A 21,323-nucleotide genomic window follows, 5' to 3' on the forward strand; every position below is an offset into this window, starting at 1 on the left:
TCTAATACCACTCCCTATACACCCATGAGCACTTCCCTCTACTACTGATACCTCTCTCTATACACCCAAGCATTCTGCTAGCATTTACTGTTGCCATAGAAAAATAACCAGCGTGTTTCCAGCTGTTGCAAAACCAGGCAGCTTCCAACCGCTATCCAGACATCCTGGGAGTTGTAGTTTTGCAACAGCGGAAGGCACCATGGTTGGGAAACACTGCCTTGTGGAATAGTCAACCTAGCCGTATAAGTTAGTAAGGATATAAGATTCTACAATAAAGGTATACAAATACTACATACAAATATTAACGACAGTGATCACTTTGCAGAAACAGAAGTGTTACAAGTTGTGGTTTTTCTTTCTTCCTGTACAAATTAAACTCTTTATCTCTTCAACACTCGATACATGGTCCCCAAGGCGGTAAATGTCAGACATTCCATCCCTGCTAGACAATCTGACAAAGGCATTCACAATGAGTAGGAAAACAAAAAGATAGTATCAAAGCCATGATGCAGTCTGTGTACCAAGGAAATTTTATACAACATATTGGAAGCGCATAGAAGTCAGACTGGTTGTTCTATTAGTACAAACAAGACGTTATCGAAGTATAATAAACAGTGACATGACTTTCCAATATCCTCAGTATTTCAGTTCCTCGCCATGTTCAATATCTCTATCAATATCAATATCTAGCTTGCTGACTGTGATTGACAAGTTCTTGTTTACATCCAGAGGCTAAAAACTTGTACAGGCCTAGTTTGGGGTCAGGGATGTGGTGTGTATCCAATTGTATTCACTTTAGGCAAGTTTTGCAGCTAAACAGATTCAGGCTGATCCATTTTACCTCCTCTGATACATTGTAGCAAATTATTAGGTAATGATTACTATTAGGGTTATAGTAGCATAACAGTACAGTGATCCCTCAACTTACAATGGCCTCAACATACAATAGTTTCAACATACGATGGTCTTTTCTGGACCATTGTAACTTGAAACCAGACTCAACATACAATACTACAGACAGTCCAGATCTGTGAAATGTGTCAATGGCTGGAAGAACCGACCAATTAGAATGGGCATTCACTAGTAACACTGAAGTATGTATTACTGAAGTGCATGAACTGAATTCCAATCTGGTAGCGCCCCCTACAGTACCGGGAGGTATTACATGTTCTGTACTATTACCTATGCCACGGTTAGCTGCTCCTTTAGCTGCTCCTTTGGGAACTAAGCAAGGCTGGGTTCGCACTACGATTTAATGATTCGGTCACTGGATCCGGCTGGGGGGACCTGGCCCCTATCTCATTCATTTGAATGAGCCGACCGGAGTCAAATAGCAGCATTTAGGTCCAGTCACAAAACCGGATAAGGGTCAAAGAATGAGCCGACCGGAGTCAAGATCTGATGCCGGTTGGCTCCATCAAATGAATGAGATACGGGTTTGTGCCAGCTGGGATACGGGAGCGCCCAGATATTCACTCCCCCAACCGGATCCAGTGACGGTATCATCAAATCGTAGTGTGAACCCAGCCTAAGGGCGGCTCCTTTTTATTTTTTTTATAAAGGCATGTTAAGAAACCATGACCTAGTGAGTAACATATATAAGCATTATTTAAAAAAATAAATTATAAAATGGAACAACCTCTTAAAGGAGTTATCAAGGGTTTTTTTTTTAACACTTCAGTATCATGCCTGTGATGCCAAGTTATGTCTTAGAGGGTAGCTCCCACCATCCTATTTTTTTTTCTGTCCCTGCCTATTGCCAATCTATCCCTAACCCCCTCCCTGCTTTTAATTTAAATTTTTACTATATTAAAAATGCCTTTTGTCTGCCTGGCAGTGTGCTCACTACCAGGCAGATCTCCCCAGCAGGCACCACGTCACTGATGCCTGCTGGGGGGGACTTCCGCCCTTATTTCATCTACACAGGGTGCCTCCAGTTGTTTCACCACTACAACTCCCAGCTTGCCCTGACATCTATTGGCTGTCAGGGCATGCTGGGAGTTGTAGTATTGAAACAGCTGGAGGCACCCTGTGTAGATAAACTATTAGATAGTTACATGCGGCGCTAGCCTGTCCCCTCCCCCCGCGCCATACCCCGTTCCCTCCATCACAACCCCCCCTCCCGCATACCCCGTTCCCTCCATCACAAACTCCCCTCCCGCATACCCCGTTCCCTCATTACACTTACTGCAGAGTCTGGCAGCGGGCGTGCAGGGACAGCAACGGCGGCGGCGATGTGCGGGAGGAGTGGCCTCCCAGCCAGTGGCCGGGGAGCCAATGCGCTCGCTCCCTGCCTGTCTGATTGACAGGCAGGGAGCGAGCGCATGCTGAATGAAAAAGGACCGATGCCCGGCCGCATCAGTCCTTTTTCAGGCATGACGTCACGCCAGGCTGCAGCCGGCCACTAGGAGGGAGACCCCCAGTGGCCGGTTTTCAAATATAAATTAAAGCATTTTAATAAAAAAAAAAAATAATAAAAGTATATTAGAGATATGTTGTAGTACATAAGTACTACAACATATCAAAAAATAAAGTTGGTGACAGTGCCCATTTAAGTGCTTTACTAGCCTTAGATGTGTGGAGTAGATATACCCCTTTTTGTTATTTGGATCTTCCTATATGCTTGTACTGCTGACTACTGCTGTAACTTTTTTCAATAAAACAAATTTAAAAAAAAATGCAGAATTCTCTGGATATGGTGTTTTACCCATAGGCTTCTACAGAACATGAAAAATGCCATGAACATACAATGCATTAGCAAAGTTTTCAGACACTTTCACATTTTGCTTTGTTGCAGCCTTGTGCTAGAATAAAACGTAAATAAGTCAAGTCTTCCCCTCATCATTACAAAGTGAAAACAGATTTTTAGGATTTTATTTTTTTTCAAATTTATTAAAAAGGAAAAACTTAGCATGTACATACAATTTTGCAAGGACACAAGTATTCAGACCCTTTGGTACAACTGAAAATTTTGCTCAATGGCCCAGATTTATCAAACTGTGTGAGAGAAAAAGTGGAGTGATTTTTCCACAGCAACCAATCACAGCTCAGCTACGAGCTCTGGTAAAGTGAAAGCTGAGCTGTGATTGGTTGTTGTGAGAAAATCTTTCCACTTTTTCTTTCACACAGCTTGATAAGTCTGGGCCACTGTGCCTATAATTTCTCCTGATCATCTTAAGAGTATGTTCACAAGGCATGAATATTCCACTCCGACATTCCGCTGCAGCAGAGTCCTATTGATTTCAATGGGATTCTGCTGCTCTGTTCCCACTGCAGAATTTCTGTGGCAGAAATCCAGATTTCAGTATGCACATTGAACCTGTTTAATGTTTTCGCGGATTCTGCTCAGAAATGCATTGTCGTCTACGCAGCGTTGTATTTCCGAGAGGCCCTAGAACATGCCGGAGCTCTGCTGTCTGTGGAATGTCCACAAAAAAAAATCCATGTCATGTGAACAAAGCCTAAGGGTAGGGTCACACATATTTTGCTGTATATTTTCCTATACAGTCAATGGTAGCAAAATGCACAATCTGGCTCATGTGAACCTACCTTTTGGGCTCGTTCACCCAAGCGGATTTACTTTTTCCCGCTGCAAGTTTGAAAAGGGGCAGGGTAACCGCCGGCTATCCGCAGCAGATTTTCGGCAGCGGAATCTCCGCAGCAGACCCTATTGACAGGGACATGCACAGACATTTTGGGGGGGCAGGTGCTCAAGTAAAAAAAAAAAAAAGGGCACTACTCATAGTTTTTGAAAAAAAATTTGTAAAAAAAAAAGTGTTAAAGAAAATGTTAGCAGTTTTGTGGTAGTAAAACTGCTTACAGCCCTAAATAGCCAAAGAAGGTTAGTTGTTTGCCTTGCATGACTGAGAAAACACCATTTTAACCTCTTTTTATTTTTTCACTCTTTTTTCCTCCTCGCCCTCTAATAACCATAACCCTCGACTTTCCAACTTTATGCCCATATGAGGCTTGTTTTTTGCTCCACCAATTGTAATTTTTTTTATGAGATCAGTCATTTTACCATAAAATCTATGGTAACACCCAACAAAAATGATTTGTGAGTCAAAATTTAAAAAAACAAACGCAATTTAGCAACTTTTGGGGGCTTCTGTTTCTACGTAGTGCACTTACCAGTGAAAATGTCATGTTCTTTTTATTCTGATAGTCCATACGATTACAACCATACCCAATTTTTATAGGTTTTTTATTTTATAATTTAAAAAAATTTAAACTTTTTGTACGACACCGTATTTTTCGTCATATAAGACGCTCCGGCATATAAGACGCACCTAATTTTAAAGGATAAAAATCTGGAAAATAAAGATTCTGAACCAAATACAATGTAAAGTATAGGACAGTGATCTTCAACCTGCGGACCTTCAGATGTTGCAAAACTACAACTCCCAGCATGCCCGGACAGCCAACGGCTGTCCGGGCATGCTGGGAGTTGTAGTTTTGCAACATCTGGATGTCCGCAGGTTGAAGACCACTGGTATAAGAGGTAGTACTCACGTGTCCCTGCCGCTCCAGACCTGTCACCGCTCGTCACTGCTGCCCTGGATGTCACCCTCCACCGCTGTCGCCGCGTCCCTGGGGTGTCCCCGTCGCTCCGGAACGTCTCTGCTGCCAGGTATCCTCGCTCTTCATGATGATGACGTGATGACGACGAAGGAGAGCGCTGGCCATGCAGAGGATCCCGGCACGGAGCAGACACCGAGGAGGCAGGTAAGGTCCCTCCCGGTGTCCTGTAAGCTGTTCGGGATGCCGTGATTTCACCGTGGAGGTCCCGAACAGCCCGACTGAACAGCCGGGTTAGTGTTATTATCGCTTCAGACGCGGCGGTCAGCTTTGACCGCCACGTCTGAAGGGTTAATACAGGGCATCACCCCTGATCAGTGATATCCTGTATTAGCCGCGGGTCCCGGCTGTTGATGGGCGCAGGGACCACCGCGATAGGACAAGTATTTGCCGTATAAGACCCCCCAGTTTTGGGGAAGAAAAAGTGTGTCTTATACGGTAATGAGTATGCTTAAAATTGTCCTCTTCTGACCCCTATAACTCTTTTATTTTTCCGTATAGAAAGCTGTATGAGGGTCATCCTTTGGCTGCGATCTGTAGTGTTTATTGGTACCATTTTTGGTCTGATGGAACTTTTTGATAAACATCTGTGGTGGAAATTCTGCTGTGTGCACAGTGCAGCACAATCCTACTGAAATCAATGGGACTGTGCTGCAGCTTAATATCTATGCAGAATAATCCATCAGAATTCCACATGGACATTCCACCGTGTAAACATGTCCTTAGAGAGGTGAGGACATAGAGCAGTGTTTGTCAACCAGTGTGCCTTCAGCTGTTGCAAAACTACAACTCCCAGCATGCCTGGACAGCCTTTGGCTGTTTGGGCATGCTGAAAGTTGTAGTTTTGCCACAGCTGTAGTCACCCTGGTTGGGAAACACTGACGTAGAAACCAAGGCCGGTTTTAGGCTTGGCGTGGCCCTGGGCAAAATCAAAAGTGGGTTCCAAAAGTCGTAATAGTGCACTAACCAGATTTGCAAATTTTTGGTCACTTCAAATACCATAAAAAAATATCTAAAAAGCAATTGAAAAGTCCCAACAAAATAAAAATGGTACCAATAAAAACTACAAATTAAAGCACTAAAATTACCCTCATACATCCCCATATACAGAAAAATAAAAGTTATAGGGATCATAATAGTACAATTCTATATTTTTGTATAGTTCCCCCACATTAGGTTGGTAGCATAGTTCCCCCACATTAGGTTGTAGCTCCCCACATTAGGTTGTAGTTCCCCCACATTAGGTTGTAGCTCCCCCACATTCGGTTGGCAGTATAGTTCCCCCCACATTAGGTGCAGTATAGTTCCCCCACATTAGGTGCAGTATAGTTCCCCCACATTAGGTGCAGTATAGTTCCTCACATTAGGTGCAGTATAGTTCCCCCACATTAGGTGCAGTACAGTTCCCCCACATTAGGTGCAGTATAGTTCCCCACATTAGGGCAGTATAGCTCCCCCACAGACATACAGCCTTCAGCCATATACAGTGTATGGCTGGAGGCTGTATGTCTGTGTACTGCCCCACTTCAGTGCTCCGTCCACCGCTCCTCAGGTCAGTGGTCACAATCTACTGCTATGGCCTATAGGCCATAGTAGTAGGTCCCAGGACCGGAGGAGCGGTGGTCGGAGCACTGAAGATGATGCGCAGGTAACTTACCATGCGCTTGCTTGTCCTCCTCCTTGATGCTTTGCTCCTCCGTTCCTATGGGCGCACGCACGGGACATCAGTTACATTTTATTTGGGGCCGCAGAAAGGTAACCAGGACATCCTTGTGTTTTGAAAAGATCTTTTGGGACACAGTGATGTCTCGGATGTGACGGGGCCCCCTGTGGGCTGCTCAGTGGCGGATCCCCCCTGGATCCACCACTGAGCAGCCTGCAGGAGGCCCCCTGGGGGATGGGGGCCCTGGGCAATTACCCGGATTGCCCCACCCTAACGCCGACCCTGGTAGAGACTAATGGGTATGAGGACATGGAGGGAAAATATGGAGGCTAAGGAGGAAAGATGACATAAAGGCTAATGGGGTGAGGGTATGGAGGCTCAGGAGAAGGATATGGAGGCTAAGATGGGTGAGGGCATGGAACAGTGTTTCCCAACTTGTGTGCCTCCAGCTGTTGCAAAACTGCAACTCCCAGCATGCTTAGTCAGGCAAAGGCATGCTGAAAGTTGTAGTTTTGCAACAGCTGGAGGCACACTGGTTAGGAACGACTGGCATGGAGGATATGGAGGCTGAGGAAGGAGGGCAGAGGCTATTGGGGATGGTAGAACATGGAGGCTTTACTGTCATATTTACTCACCACCTGCAGCCTGTGTAGTTCTGTGGTGGCCTCCAGCTCCATGTATCAGGAGGAGGAGCCAGTCCAGGAGAGGGGGAGGAGCAGTCCAGGAGAGGGGGAGGGGCCAGTCCAGCAGAGGGGGAGGTGCCAGTCCAGCAGAGGGTGAGGAGCCAGTCCAGCAGAGGAGCGGGATCGCTTAACTCAGGCAAGTGCCTGACAAGTTGTTAGGGCACCAGACGGCAGAAGGATTAGATGGGCCGGGGCTGAAGCCCCGTTTTGATCCTATGTGTGCACGTCCCTGCCTACTGACTTCAATGTTGTCGCAGTGGATTTTTTTCACAGCCAAGATTTTACTGCCAAAAATTTGCTGAGAATACCCCGCAAAGACCCGGCCCCTTTTCAAACTCGCAGTGGAAAATATGCTGCGAGTTTGAAAAGAAATACGCCCGTGTGAACGTACCTTTAGGCTGTGCTTTGACTTGACACTGCAGTGTTTGAGCCACAGCCAAAGTTTGAGTGTATTCAATGGGAATGGTAAACATAAAGGAACGACTTATGCTTCACCTTTTTGCTGAATCAGGATAGAGGGAAAGCTGAATGGAGCAAAGTACAGAGATATTCTTAGTGAAAACCTGATCCAGAGCACTCTGGGCAAAAGATCCCAGACTGGGCAAAAGGTCCCTTTTCATCAAAACAATGGTCGAAATTTACCAAACCTGTGCAGAGGAAAAGTTGACCAGTTGTCCATGACAACCAATCAGATCGCTTCTTTCATTTTGCAGAGGCCTTGTTAAAAATGAAAGAATCAATCTGATTGGTTGCTATGTGCAACTGGTGAACTTTTCCTCTGCACAGGTTTGATGAATCTTACCCAATGACCCTAAGCACACAGCTAAGACAACACAGGAGCAGTTTAGGGACAACTCTGTAAAGGTCCTTGGGTGGCCCAGACAGAGCCATGACCGGAACATCTCTGGGGAGACATGAAAATGGTTTCCATTGACAGGACTCATCCATCCTGACAGACCTTGAGAGGATCTGCAAAGAAGAATGGCGAAAATCCCCAAATCTAGGTGTGTAAACCTTGTGGCCTCATCTCCAAGAAGACCAGAGGCTGGAATCACTGCCAAAGGGGCTTCAACTAAGTCCTGAATAAAGGGTATGAATACTTATGTCAATGTGATATTTGAGTTTTTCCTTTATAAATAAATTAGCACAGATTTCTAACATTCTGCCTTTACTTTGTCATCATGGGCTATTGAGTGCAGAATGATGGGAAAAAACAAGAATTTTTATTTTATTTTAATACAAGCCCAAAAGTGAAAGGGTCTGAAAACTTTCCAAATGCATTGTACAGTACATGTTACCGTTTCTAAAAAGCCTGTAGTGTTACGTGACAATAATAGGCCTACAAATGTAATGGAATTAATACAATTGTCTGGAACAATATGAGGAAAGTCTCAAGTGACCAAATTTAACCCATTAAGGACCAGGCCCATTTTGGCCTTAAGGAGCGTTTTTTGCACATCTGACCATTGTCACTTTAAGCATTAATAACTCTGGGATGCTTTTACCTTTCATTCTGATTCCAAGATTGTTTTTTAGTGACATATTCTACTTTATTTTAGTGGTAAAATTTCATCGATACTTGCATCATTTCTCGGTGAAAAATTCCAACATTTGATGAAAAAATTGAAAATGTTGTATTTTTCTAACTTTGAAGCTCTCTGCTTTAAGGAAAATAGACATCCCAAATAAATTATATATTGATTCACATATACAATATGTCTACTTTATGATTACATCATAAAGTTGACATGTTTTTACTTTTGGAAGACATCAGAGGGATTCAAAGTACAGAAGCAATTTTCCAATTTTTCACAAAATTTTCAAAGTCAGAATTTTTCAGGGACCAGTTCAGTTTTGAAGTGGATTTCAAGGGCCTTCATATTAGAAATACCCCATAAATTACCCCATTATAAAAACTGCACCCCTCAAAGTATTTAAAATGACATTCAGTAAGTGTGTTAACCCTTTAGATGTTTCACAGGAAGAGCAGCAAAGTGAAGGAGAAAATCTTCATTTTTTACACTCGCATGTTCTTGTAAACCCAGTTTTTGAATTTTTACAAGGGGTGAAAGGAGAAAAATCCTCTCAAAATTTGTAACCCAATTTCTCTCGAGTAAGAAAATACCTCATATGTGTATGTCAAGGGTTCGGCGGGCGCAGTAGAGGGCTCAGAAGGGAAGGAGCGACAAAGGGATTTTGGAGAGTGAGTTTATCTGAAATGGTTTTTGGGGGGCATGTCACATTTAGGAAGCCCCTATGGTGCCAGGACAGCAAAAAAAAAAAAAAAATCCACATGGCATACCATTTTGTAAACTAGACCCCTCAAGGAACGGTCCGGTGAGCCTTAACACCCCACAGGTGTTTGACGACTTTTCGTTAAAGTTGGATGTGTAAATTAATTTTTTTTTTCACTAAAATGCTGCTTTTCCCCCAAATTTTACATTTTTACAAGGTGTAATAGTAGAAAATGTCCCCCAAAATTTGTAACCCCATCTCTTCTGAGTATGGAAATACCCCATGTGTGGACGTCAAGTGCTTTGCTGGCGCACTACAATGCTCAGAAGAGAAGGAGTGCCATTGAGCTTTCGGAGAGTGAATTTGTTTGGAATGGGAGTCAGGGGCCATGTTTGTTTACAAAGTCCCCCGTGGTGCCAGAACAGTGGTCCCCCCACATGTGACCCCATTTTGGAAACTACACCCCTCACAGAATTTAATAAGGGGTGCAGTGAGTATTTACACCCCACTGGCGTTTGACAGATCTTTGGAATAGTGGGCTGTGCAAATGAAAAATTTAATTTTTCATTTTCACGGACCACTGTTCCAAAAATCTGTCAAACACCTGTGGGGCATAAATGCTCACTGCACCCCTTATTACATTACATGAGGGGTGTAGTTTCCAAAATTGGGTCGCATGTGTGTGTGGGGGGTCCATTGTTCTGGCACTATGGGGGCTTTTTAAACACACATGGCCTTCAATTTCAGACACATTCTATCTCCAAAATCCCAATGGCGCTCCTTCTCTTCTGAGCATTGTAGTGCACCCGCAGAGCACTTTACATCCACATATGGGGTATGTTCTTACTCAGAAAAAATGGGGTTACAAATTTTGGGGGGCTTTTTTCCTATTTTCCCTTGTGAAAATGAAAAATTTTGGGTAACACCAGCATTTTAGTGAGAACATTTTTTTTTTCATTTTCCCATCCAACTTTAATGAAAATTCTTCAAACACCTGTGGGGTGTTATGGCTCACTATACCCCATGTCACGTTCCGTGAGGGGTGTAACTTCCAAAATGGGGTCACATGTGGGTATTTATTTTTTGCGTTTATGTCAGAACCGCTGTAAATTCAGCCACCCCTGTACAAATCACCAATTTAGGCCTCAAATGTACATAGTGCGCTCTCACTCCTGAGCCTTGTTGTGCGTCCGCAGAGCATTTTGCGCCCACATATGGGGCATTTCCGTATTCGGGAGAAATTAAATTTTGGGGGTCTTTCTTGCTGTTACCGCTTGTGAAAATATAAAGTATGGGGCAACATCAGCATGTTAGTGTAAAAATTTAAATTTTTTAACAGGCTGTAGACCCCAACTTTTCCTTTTCATAAGGGGTAAAAGGAGAAAAAGCCCCCCCAAAATTGTAGTGCAATTTCTCCCGAGTACGGAGATACCCCATATGTGGCCCTAAACTGTTTCCTTGAAATATGACAGTGCTCTGAAGTGAGAGAGCGCCATGCTCATTTGAGGGCTGAATTAGGGATTGCATAGGGGTGGACATAGTGGTATTCTACACCAGTGATTCCCAAACAGGGTGCCTCCAGCTGTTGCTAAACTCCCAGCATGCCTGGACAGTCAGTGGCTGTCCGGAAATGCTGGGAGTTGTTGTGTTGCAAACAGCAGGAGGCTCCGTTTTGGAAACACTGCCGTACAATACGTTTTTCATTTTTATTGGGGGGGACAGTGTAAGGGGGTGTATATGTTATGTTTTACCCTTTATTATGTGTTAGTGTAGTGTTTTTAGGGTACATTCGCACTGGCATGTTACGGTGAGTATCCCGCTAGGAGTTTGCGCTGCGGCGAAAAATTTGTCGCAGTCCAAACTTGAAGCAGGAAACTTACTGTAAACCTGGCAGTGTGAATGTACCCTGTACGTTCAGGGGGGGCAAACCTCCAGCTGTTTAAAAATTACAACTCCCAGCATGTACTGACAGCAAACTGCTATGTGGGCATGCTGGGAGTTGTAGTTTTGCAAGATCTAGAGTTTTACAGTATAGAGATCACTGCAAAGTGATACTTGCCAAAGGGGGCAGTGCATGCTATAAATGCTGCAGGGTGCCCAAACTTTTGCAGATGCCATTTTTTTGTTTTCTGTTATTTTGAAAGTGTAAATGATGGAAATAAAATCTAACTTTTGTTGACATATTATAAGAATGTCTAATCTGTAATTTGATGCCTTTTGGAGATTTTTCCATCTTTCCTTGGCTTCTTTATGCACATTAATACAAATTTTTACATGGGGTGCCCAAACTTTTGATCCCCACTGTATGTTGTCTGTCTCTCTCCCCATTATCTTTGTCACCATCCTATATGCTGTGCCCCCCCTCTCCCTATATGCTGTAATCCCTCCCCCATGTTTTTGCCCTCTGTATGTTGTGCCCTCCTCTCTTTATGTTGTCGCCCCTCTATATGCTGTGCCTCCCTTTCTCTATAGGTTGTCGCTTCCCTATATGCTGTGCCCCCCCTCTTTACGTTGTCACCCCCTATAATGCTGTGCCCCCCTCTCTTGCTAGGTGATGCCCCCCTATAGGCAGTGGCCCTCTCTAGATGTTGCCCCCTCTCTCTGTATACTGTCGCCCCCCTTCTCTTTATGTTGTCGCCCTCCAATATGCTGTGGCCCCCCTCTCTAGGTGTTGCCCCCCTATATGCAGTGCCCCCCTCTATATGCAGTGCCCCCTCACACTGTATACTGTCACCCCCCTATATGCAGTGCCCCCTCACTCTGTATACTGTCACCCCCTATATGCAGTGCCCCTCTCTCTCTCTGTATACTGTCACCCCCTATATGCAGTGCCCCCTCACACTGTATACTGTCACCCCCCTATATGCAGTGTCCCCCTCACTCTGTACACTGTCACCCCCTATATGCAGTGTCCCCCTCTCTTTAGTGTCAAAATGAGAAATTTATTGGTAGCAATGGATAAAAAGACAATACAATATCAACAGTCGTATAAAGGGCTGATTGCCAACAACAATAACACATCATGTAATACAATGTAGTCAATGCGATCTTCCCTTAATCCAGCAGCATGAATGTAAGAGAGAAGACCGACATTCGCTAACATGAAAATGTACAAGGGGAACAGGGTAGGATAGGGGTGGGAATACAGAGACGTTAAGGGGTATCCAGGTAAGCCAGTCAGGGTTCACACTTCACGAGTCAAACAATATGGACAGTAGAACAACAGATAAGCATCTGACTATTATATCGTTAAATAATAAGAAATGTCAGGAGCATGAGAAGAGGAGATCCAAGGGTCCCAGACCTTTAGGAAGCTATCCATAGTATCAGCTCTGATAGCGTTCAATTTTTCCGAGAGGAGTATGTTATTGATCCTGGTGATGATCATATTAAGAGATAGGGTCATAGAGCGCCACTGTGCTGCAATATGGATTCGCGTTGCAAGAAGTATGAATTGTGTCAAGCGAAAGGTGGGATTATTAAAGCCCGCCGGTTTTGAACCTAAAAGACATATCTTGGGACATAGGGGGCATTCCCTATCCGTGATTTTTGAAATAAGATCAACCACCTGTTGCCATATGAGGGCGACGTGTGGACAAGACCACCATATATGGTACATGGATCCCCTCTCTCCACATCCCCTGAAACACAATGGGGAGACTTCCGGATAGATGGCATTCAGTCTAGTGGGAACGTAGTAAGTCCTATGCAATAGTTTGAGTGAGGTTTCCACCAGAGAGACTTGCCAACTCCCCCTACTGAGAGTCTCACAGCAGGAGTGCCACTCTTGAGTAGTGAGTGGTTCCCCAATGTCCTCCTCCCACTGCGTCATGAAAGGCAGTTTACCGTCAGGTGGTGGTCGGTTTAAGGAAGAGTAGATCAGGGAGAGTGAGCCTGTTCTCATAGGTGAATATAACGCTGTCAATTCATATGAGGTGGGGTTATGTATCATATGAGGGGGAGATATGAGGCGTAAAAAGGAAAAAACTTGCGTCATTCTAAAGTGTTCTGAGGGAGGAGGGTGGAAGCGGGATATAAACATTTCCAAGGACATGAGTTTGTTAGCCACCAAAAAGTGGTTGAGTAGCGTAAGATTATTATCTTTCCACCATGCGAATTCAGGAGTATTAACTCCAGGTGGGAAATATGGGTTCGCTAGGATGGATACTACAGGGGATATGCGTGATTGAAGCAAGAGCTTAAACCTGACCGCCCTCCACAATAGTAAAGAGTATAAAGAAATAGAAGCCTTTACAGGTACATGTGCCATGATCGGACCCGATTGCCACATCAGGGATGAGAGAGTGTATGGATGTAGTAATTCATTCTCCAACTGTACCCACCTAGGGGAGGAGGAGGTAGCATTGCACAGCAACAGCTGGGAGAGCCGTGCTGCCTTGTAATATAAGGTGAAGTTGGGAACTGAGAGACCCCCTAGGCGTTTGTGGTAAAACATAATGGATCTAGAAATGCGTGGATGGAGACCTCTCCAGAGGAATTTGAAGACCTCAGCCTGTAGCAATTTCAGATCAGCCACACGTATCGGGATCGGGAGAGTCCGAAACAAATAGAGAAGCTTTGGCAGGACTACCATTTTTATAGAATGTAAGCGGCCCAGCCACGATATGTGTGGTAGATTCCATCTGGCGAGGTCTGCTCTGATCGATCTGTACAAAGGTAAGTAATTAAGCCTATATAGAGCAGATAGAGAAGTAGGGAGGGAGATGCCAAGATATGGTAGATGAGATGTAAGAATTTTGAGAGGGAAGTTAGAGGAGAGAAGTGTCCGAATACCTGAGGGAGTGTTACATAGCATAACCTCCGACTTGGTTCTATTAACCACCAGGCCTGAGATAGTCGCATATTTGTCTAATAGGGGAAAAAGGTTGGGGATGGAAATAATGGGATTCGTGATAGTAAGTAATATGTCATCTGCGAACAAGTTAACTTTGTATTCCGAGTTCCCAATCCGCGCCCCCTTAATGTCCGGGTGGTGACGTATGAGGTTCGCCAGGGGCTCCATGATCAAAGCAAATAATGCTGGAGACAATGGACATCCCTGACGAGTACCCCTTTGTATGGGGATTGGAGATGGGGATGTAGAGGGAAGTTTAAGGTATGCCAGGGGGGAAGAGTACAACATCCGCAAGGCCTCCACAAAGGGACCCTCAAATCTCATAGCTTTCAAGACTCCAAACATATAGTCCCAAGAGACAGAATCAAACGCCTTTTCTATATCCAGCCCTAAGAGCGCTAGCGGTGTGTCCGTCTGTGATGCCCATTGAACAATATTGAGAACCTTGCGGATGTTGTCAGGTGCTTGCCTCCCCGGAATGAATCCTACTTGATCGTTATGCACTAGGTCAGGGAGAAGCCTATTGAGTCTCCTGGCCAAGATTGAAGTAAATATTTTAGCGTCTAGATTGATTAAAGAAATGGGACGATAATTAGAGGGGAGTAAGGGGTCCCTGCGGGGCTTGGGGATAACCACAATTGATGCTTGCAAAAATTCTTGGGGTAGGGGGGTACCGGACATTATAGAATTACATAAATTGGTAATATGTGGGGCAAGTAGGGGACTAAATTTTTTATAGTACATAGCAGAGAGACCATCAGGGCCTGGTGCTTTGCCTAGTTTCAAGCCGGAGATAACGTCGGACACTTCCTCAAGTGTGATAGCAGCATTCAGAGAGTCCCTAGCAGTAGAAGAAAGATGAGGTAGAGATATAGAGTGTAGAAAGGCATCCACCTCCTCAACAGAGGGAGGAGAAGAGCGTTTAGAATAAAGAGAGGTGTAGAAAGAGTGAAAGGTGTCGTAGATCCGTGAGGGATGGGAAGTGGTGACACCGGGTCTCATTTGGATGCTATGCACTTTAGTAGACTCTTGTTTCTGCTTCAACATGGAGGCAAGTAGTTTATCGGGTTTGTTGGCCCATTTGTAGTATGTAGCTTTAGTCCACCTCAGGGCTTTTTCCGTGGCATTCAATAAAATAGCATCAAGCTGTAGCCTAGTCGTTTGGATGGCTCTATATAAGTATGTAGTGGGGTTAAGCTGGTGGGCCGTAGTTAAACGGGTCAATCGAGCTTCCAGTGTGGTCTGGGCCTGGAGTCTGTCGCGTTTAAGTTTGGATGCTAAAGCAATAAGCTTCCCTCTAATGACAGCTTTGTGGGCAGTCCAGACCCATCCCACATCGGAATCAGGAGAAAGGTTGTTAGAAAAGTATGTCGAGATTTCCTCCTCTAACTGGTCTCGGACAGTAGGACGAGTCAGAAGCGACTCATTAAGTCGCCATGAAAAGGGGGTGAGGCATTTGGTGGCAAACTGAAAATGGGAAAAGACTATATCGTGGTCCGACCATGCACAGTGGATGTGTCTCGAGTAAAGTAAATAGGATAGAGTGGAGGAGGTAGTCAGGATCCAATCTATTCTAGTGTAAAGATTGTGTGCGGGTGAGTAGTATGTATATCCACGTGTTCCCAGGTTATGTTCCCTCCAAGTGTCAGCTAGGTGAAGTGATTGTAAGGTTCCAATGAGGAGCCTCTGCTGAGGGCCTGTGCGTCTGAATAAACTGGTGCTGGAGCGGTCCAAGACACCGTTGTATACCAAATTAAAATCACCGCACCATATCAAGTGGTCAAAGGTGAGGGAGCCCAGTCGACCCACCATCTGAACCAGAAATTGCAGAGGGTCCTCATTGGGAGCATACGAATTCACTATACAGAGTTTAGTTTCCTGTAAGGAGCCCTCCAGTATCAGGAATCTACCCTCCGGGTCCGTGTGTGTTGTGTGGAGAATAAAGGGGAAGGAATTGTGTAGGAGAGTAGCTACACCCCTGGATTTGGAAGTAAAAGAGGACAGATGAACTCTAGAGTAGTGAGGGTTGATATATTTAGGAAATGAGGTCTGGGTGAAGTGTGTTTCCTGCAGACAAATTATTTCCGGGTGATGCCTCTGGTAGTCTAGAAACGCTTTTTTGCGCTTAATTGGAGAGTTGAATCCCCTAATATTATGTGAAAGCACTCTACACATACTAAGTGAAGGGGAATGGGGTGTAATCAGATGAGTGTGAACTAAGACGATGCAATAAACCCACTACAAGTAGGGGGCAGTCAAATAGTATAACCAGTGACTTAATAGTTATTGATGAGCGGATGGTTACCTTGACGTCACAAAACAGGTAAGGGTATGGAATAGGAGTAGGGGAAAAGGGCAAATCCAAAGGTAAGTACATAGAAAAAAGGGTAAACAATAATTCAACATAAATATAACATGCACCAGCAGTCGCCGACAGGGGTACACCACCTCCACTGCTCTCCCCCGTCGGTCGATCACATACCGGTAAGCGAGGCAACATGATAATCCACTCTGCCAAACAGCCTCGCCATAGTGTTAGGAGCGAGAGTGATATGAGGGTGAACATCATGGTCACTAAGTAAAACAATGAGACAGGTAAATTAACCCCCTGCCCACCCCCCAAACCAAGCAACAGTCCCCGAGAGAACAAAATGAATATCAGCCATAATGGCTAAAACTCTTGGGATCCGAGAGTAAGAGGCTATATTCAGACAAACAGTCAAGGAACAGAGAGTCAACAATAAGAACCTGAAATCCGGCAGACCCGAACTTGACCGGCTTCCGAGTGTAGATGTAGATCCTCGAGGAACAGGAACCACAGGAGAAGAACAGCAAAGTTCCTTTGCGTAATCAGGAGTAATGGGAGCCAGGGAATCAAACAAGGCCTCATGTCCCAGGTATGAACAGAGCAATCAGGAACCAAATATCCGCACAGCATCAAGTCAGCCCGGTTTCTGGGATTGAGTGCGGTGTCTCTTGTGTGACGAATCTACTCGGTTCCACATTCTTTTAAGCTGGGGTTGTCTCCTGGGTAACGGCGGTGGGTCCTCGTAAGGGACACGTTCTTTGCGGAGGAGCTCCATTGCCTCTTGCGGGGTGCGTACAGTGTAAGTGGAAGAGTTAAGCACAAACTGCAGGCTAAAGGGGAACCCCCATTTGTAACGGACCTGAGCTTTTTGAAGTGCCAGGGTGACAGGTCGCATGTTGCGGCGGCGTTCCAAGGTGGAGGGAGCTAAGTCCGCATACAAATGGACAGAGGGCGGCATGCCCGGTAGTGGAGATACGTTCCTAGCAGCTTGAAGTATGCGATCTCTCGCCTCAGGGTAATGGAGTCGAAGCACAACATCTCTGGGTATCTCTGCGTTTTTGGGTTTAGTCAGAGCTCTGTGGATCCTGTCCATTCGCAGGAGTGATGTGTCCGCCTGAGGTAGGAGAGCCTGAAACAATGCGGTCACCGGACCGGGTAGATCAGTGAACGACTCAGGTAAGCCTCTGATGCGTATATTGGCTCTTCTGGACCTGTTCTCCAGGTCCTCAATCTTAAGTTCCAGGAGGTCAAGTCTCTCAGAATGTTCGGCAATGGAAGTGCGGTCAGCCTCCACCGCGTCAGCAATCTCGTCCGCTCGGACCTCCAGGTCCGCCACTCTGTGGCCCAACTCTCCCACTTGCCTGGTAAATTCAGCTATCGCTGAGGCCAGCTCGGCCTTAAACATGGCCTGGATGTTGCGGAATAGGTCGCTCTGGTCCGGCGGGTCAGCCTGTACAACAGGGGTAGGAGCCGTGTCAGTAATGTCCTCCTCCTCCTGGGTGTCCGGGAGAAGCGCGCCAGGAGTTGCCAGCGCCATCTTGGTCTTCGGCCCAGAACGGAACATGTCCGGAATGGTCTGTGAAAGCGACTGGGTCGCGGGCCCAGGTGAAGGCTGCTGCTGCTTGGACATCTTAGGAGGGTAGTCTGAGGTACTCACTGCTAGGGAGCTGAATTAACAGCGCTTAATGAGGCTTAATCACGGCAGGTGGCACGGAGCTCACATGGAGCACGTCTTCACCAGTGAGCTGCGCGCATGCGCCCCTGTCTCGTCCCCCTCTCTTTATACTGTCGCCCTCCTCTCTCTGTATACTGTCGCCCCCTATATGCAGTGCCCCCTCTCTTTATACTGTCGCCCTCCTCTCTCTGTATACTGTCGCCCCCCCTATATGCAGTGCCCCCTCTCTCTTTATACTGTCGCCCTCCTCTCTCTGTATACTGTCGCCCCTATATGCAGTGCCTCCCTCTCTCTGTATACTGTCGCCCCCTATATGCAGTGCCCCCCTCTCTTTATACTGTCGCCCCCTATATGCAGTGCCCCCTCTCTTTATACTGTCGCCCTCCCTATATGCAGTGCCCCCCTCTCTCTGTATACTGTCGCCCCCTATATGCAGTGCCTCCCTCTCTCTGTATACTGTCGCCACCCTGTATGCAGTGCCCCTCTATATGTCACCCCCTATATGCAGTGCCCCCTCTCTCTGTATACTGTCGCCCCTTATATGCAGAGCCCCCTCTCTCTGTATACTGTCACTCCCTATATGCACTGTCCCCTCTCTCTGTATACTGTCACCCCCCCTATATGCAGTGTCCCCGTCTCTCTGTATACTGTTGCCCCCCTCTGTATACTGTCGCCCCCTATATACAGTGCCCCCCTCTGTCTGTATACTGTCACCCCCTATATGCAGTGTCCCCCCGTCTCTGTATACTGTCTCCCCCTATGTGCAGTGCCCCCCTCTCTGTATACTGTCGCCCCCTATATGCAGTGCCCCCTTTCCCTGTATACTGTCGCCCCCTATATGCAGTGCCACCCTCTATATGTAGCCCCCCTATATGCAGTGCCCCCTCACTCTGTATACTGTCACCCTCTATGTGCAGTGCCCCCTCACTCTGTATACTGTCTCTCCCTATATGCAGTGCCCCCCCCTGTCTCTGTACACTGTCGCCCCGCTATTTGTAGTGCCCCATCTATATGCCACCCCCATAAATGCAGTGCCCCCCTCTCTCTGTATACTGTCACCCCCTATGTTCAGTGCCCCCTCTCTGTATACTGTCGCCCCCCCCCCCCTATATGCAGTGCCCCCTCTTTGTGTACTGTCGCCTCCTCTCTCTGTATACTGGCGCCCCCTATATGCAGTGCCCCCCTCTGTCTGTATACTGTCGCCCCCTATATGCAGTGCCCCCCTCTCTCTGTATACTGTCACCCCCTATGTGCAGTGCCCCCTCTCTGTATACTGTCGCCCCCCCCCTATATGCAGTGCCCCCTCTCTTTGTGTACTGTCGCCTCCTCTCTCTGTATACTGGCGCCCCCTATATGCAGTGCCCCCCTCTGTCTGTATACTGTCGCCCCCTATATGTATACAGTGCCCCCTCTCTGTATACTGACCCCCCCCCCCTATATGCAGTGCCCCCTCTCTCAGTATACTGTCGCCCCCTCTCTCTGTATACTGGCGCCCCCTATATGCAGTGCCCCCTCTGTCTGTATACTGTCGCCCCCTATATGCAGTGCCCCCTCTCTCTGTATACTGTCACCCCCCTCTCTCTCTATACTGTCGCCCCCTATATGCAGTGCCCCCTCTCTTTCTCTGTATACTGTTGCCCCCTATATGCAGTTCCCCCCTCTATATGTAGAAACCCTATATGCAGTGCCCCCTCTCTCTGTATACTGTCACTCCCTATATGCAGTGGCCCCCCTCTCTCTGTATACTGTTGCCCCCTCTCTCTGTATACTGTCGCCCCCTATATGCAGTGCCCCCTCTGTCTGTATACTGTCATCCTCTATGTACAGTGCCCCCCTCTCTGTATACTGTCACCCCCTATATCGAGTGCCCCCTCTCTGTATACTGTCACCCCCTATATGCAGTGCCCCCCTCTCTGTATACTGTCACCCCTATATGCAGTGCCCCCCTCTTTCCCTGTACACTGTCACCCCCTATATGCAGTGCCCCCCTCTATATGTAGCCCCCCTATATGCAGTCCCCCCTCACTCTGTATACTGTCACCTCCCTATATGCAGTGTCCCCCTCTCTCTCTGTATACTGTTGCCCCCTATATGCAGTGCCCCCCTCTATATGTCACCCCCCTATATGCAGTGCCCCTTCACTCTGTATACTGTCACCCCCTATATGCAGTGCCCCCTCTCCGTATACTGTCTCCCCCTATATGCAGTGCCCCCCTCTGTCTGTATACTGTCGCCCCTTATATGCAGTGCCCCCTCTCTGTATACTGTCGCCCCCCCTATATGCAGTGCCCCCTCTCTCTGTATACTGGCGCCCCCTATATGCAGTTCCCCCTCTCCCTGTATACTATTGCCCCCTATATGCAGTGCCCCCCTCTGTCTGTATACTGTCGCCCTTTATATGCTGTGCCCCGCTCTCTGTATACTGTCACCTCCTCTCTCTGTAAACTGTTGCCCCCTATATGCAGTGCCCCCTCTCTGTATTAGGTCACCCTTTATCTGCAGTGTCCCCTGTCTGTATACTGTCACCCCCCCTATATGCAGTGCCCCCTCTGTCTGTATACTGTCGCCCTTTATATGCAGTGCCCCCATCTCTGTATACTGTCACCCCCCCTCTCTGTAAACTGTTGCACCCTATATGCAGTGCCCCCCTCTCTGTATACTGTCGCCCCCTATATGCAGTGCCCCCCTCTCTGTATACTGTCGCCCCTCTCTCTGTAAACTGTTGCCACCTATATGCAGTGCCCCCTCTCTGTATATTGTCGCCCCCTATATGCAGTGCCCCCCTCTCTGTATACTGTCACCCTTTATATGCAGTGCCCCCCTCTCTGTATACTGTCGCCCCCTCTCTCTGTAAACTGTTGCCCCCTATATGCAGTGCCCCCTCTCTGTATATTGTCGCCCCCTATATGCAGTGCCCCCTCTCTGTATACTGTCACCCTTTATATGCAGTGCCCCCCTCTCTGTATACTGTCACCCCCTCTCTGTAAACTGTTGCACCCTATATGCAGTGCCCCCCTCTCTGTATACTGTCGCCCCCTATATGCAGTGCCCCCTCTCTGTATACTGTCGCCCCCTCTCTCTGTAAACTGTTGCACCCTATATGCAGTGCCCCCTCTCTCTGTATACTGTCGCCCCCTATATGCAGTGCCCCCTCTCCCTGTATACTGTCGCCCCTTAAATGCAGTGCCCCCTCTCTGTATACTGTCACCCCCCTCTCTCTGTATACTGTCGCCCCTATATGCAGTGCCCCCTCTCTGTATACTGTCACCCCCTATATGCAGTGTCCCCCCTCCCTGTACACTGTCGCCCCCTATATGCAGTGCCCC

The sequence above is a fragment of the Hyla sarda genome, chromosome 6 (genome assembly GCF_029499605.1).
Source record: "Hyla sarda isolate aHylSar1 chromosome 6, aHylSar1.hap1, whole genome shotgun sequence".
NCBI classification, from domain to species: domain Eukaryota; kingdom Metazoa; phylum Chordata; class Amphibia; order Anura; family Hylidae; genus Hyla; species Hyla sarda.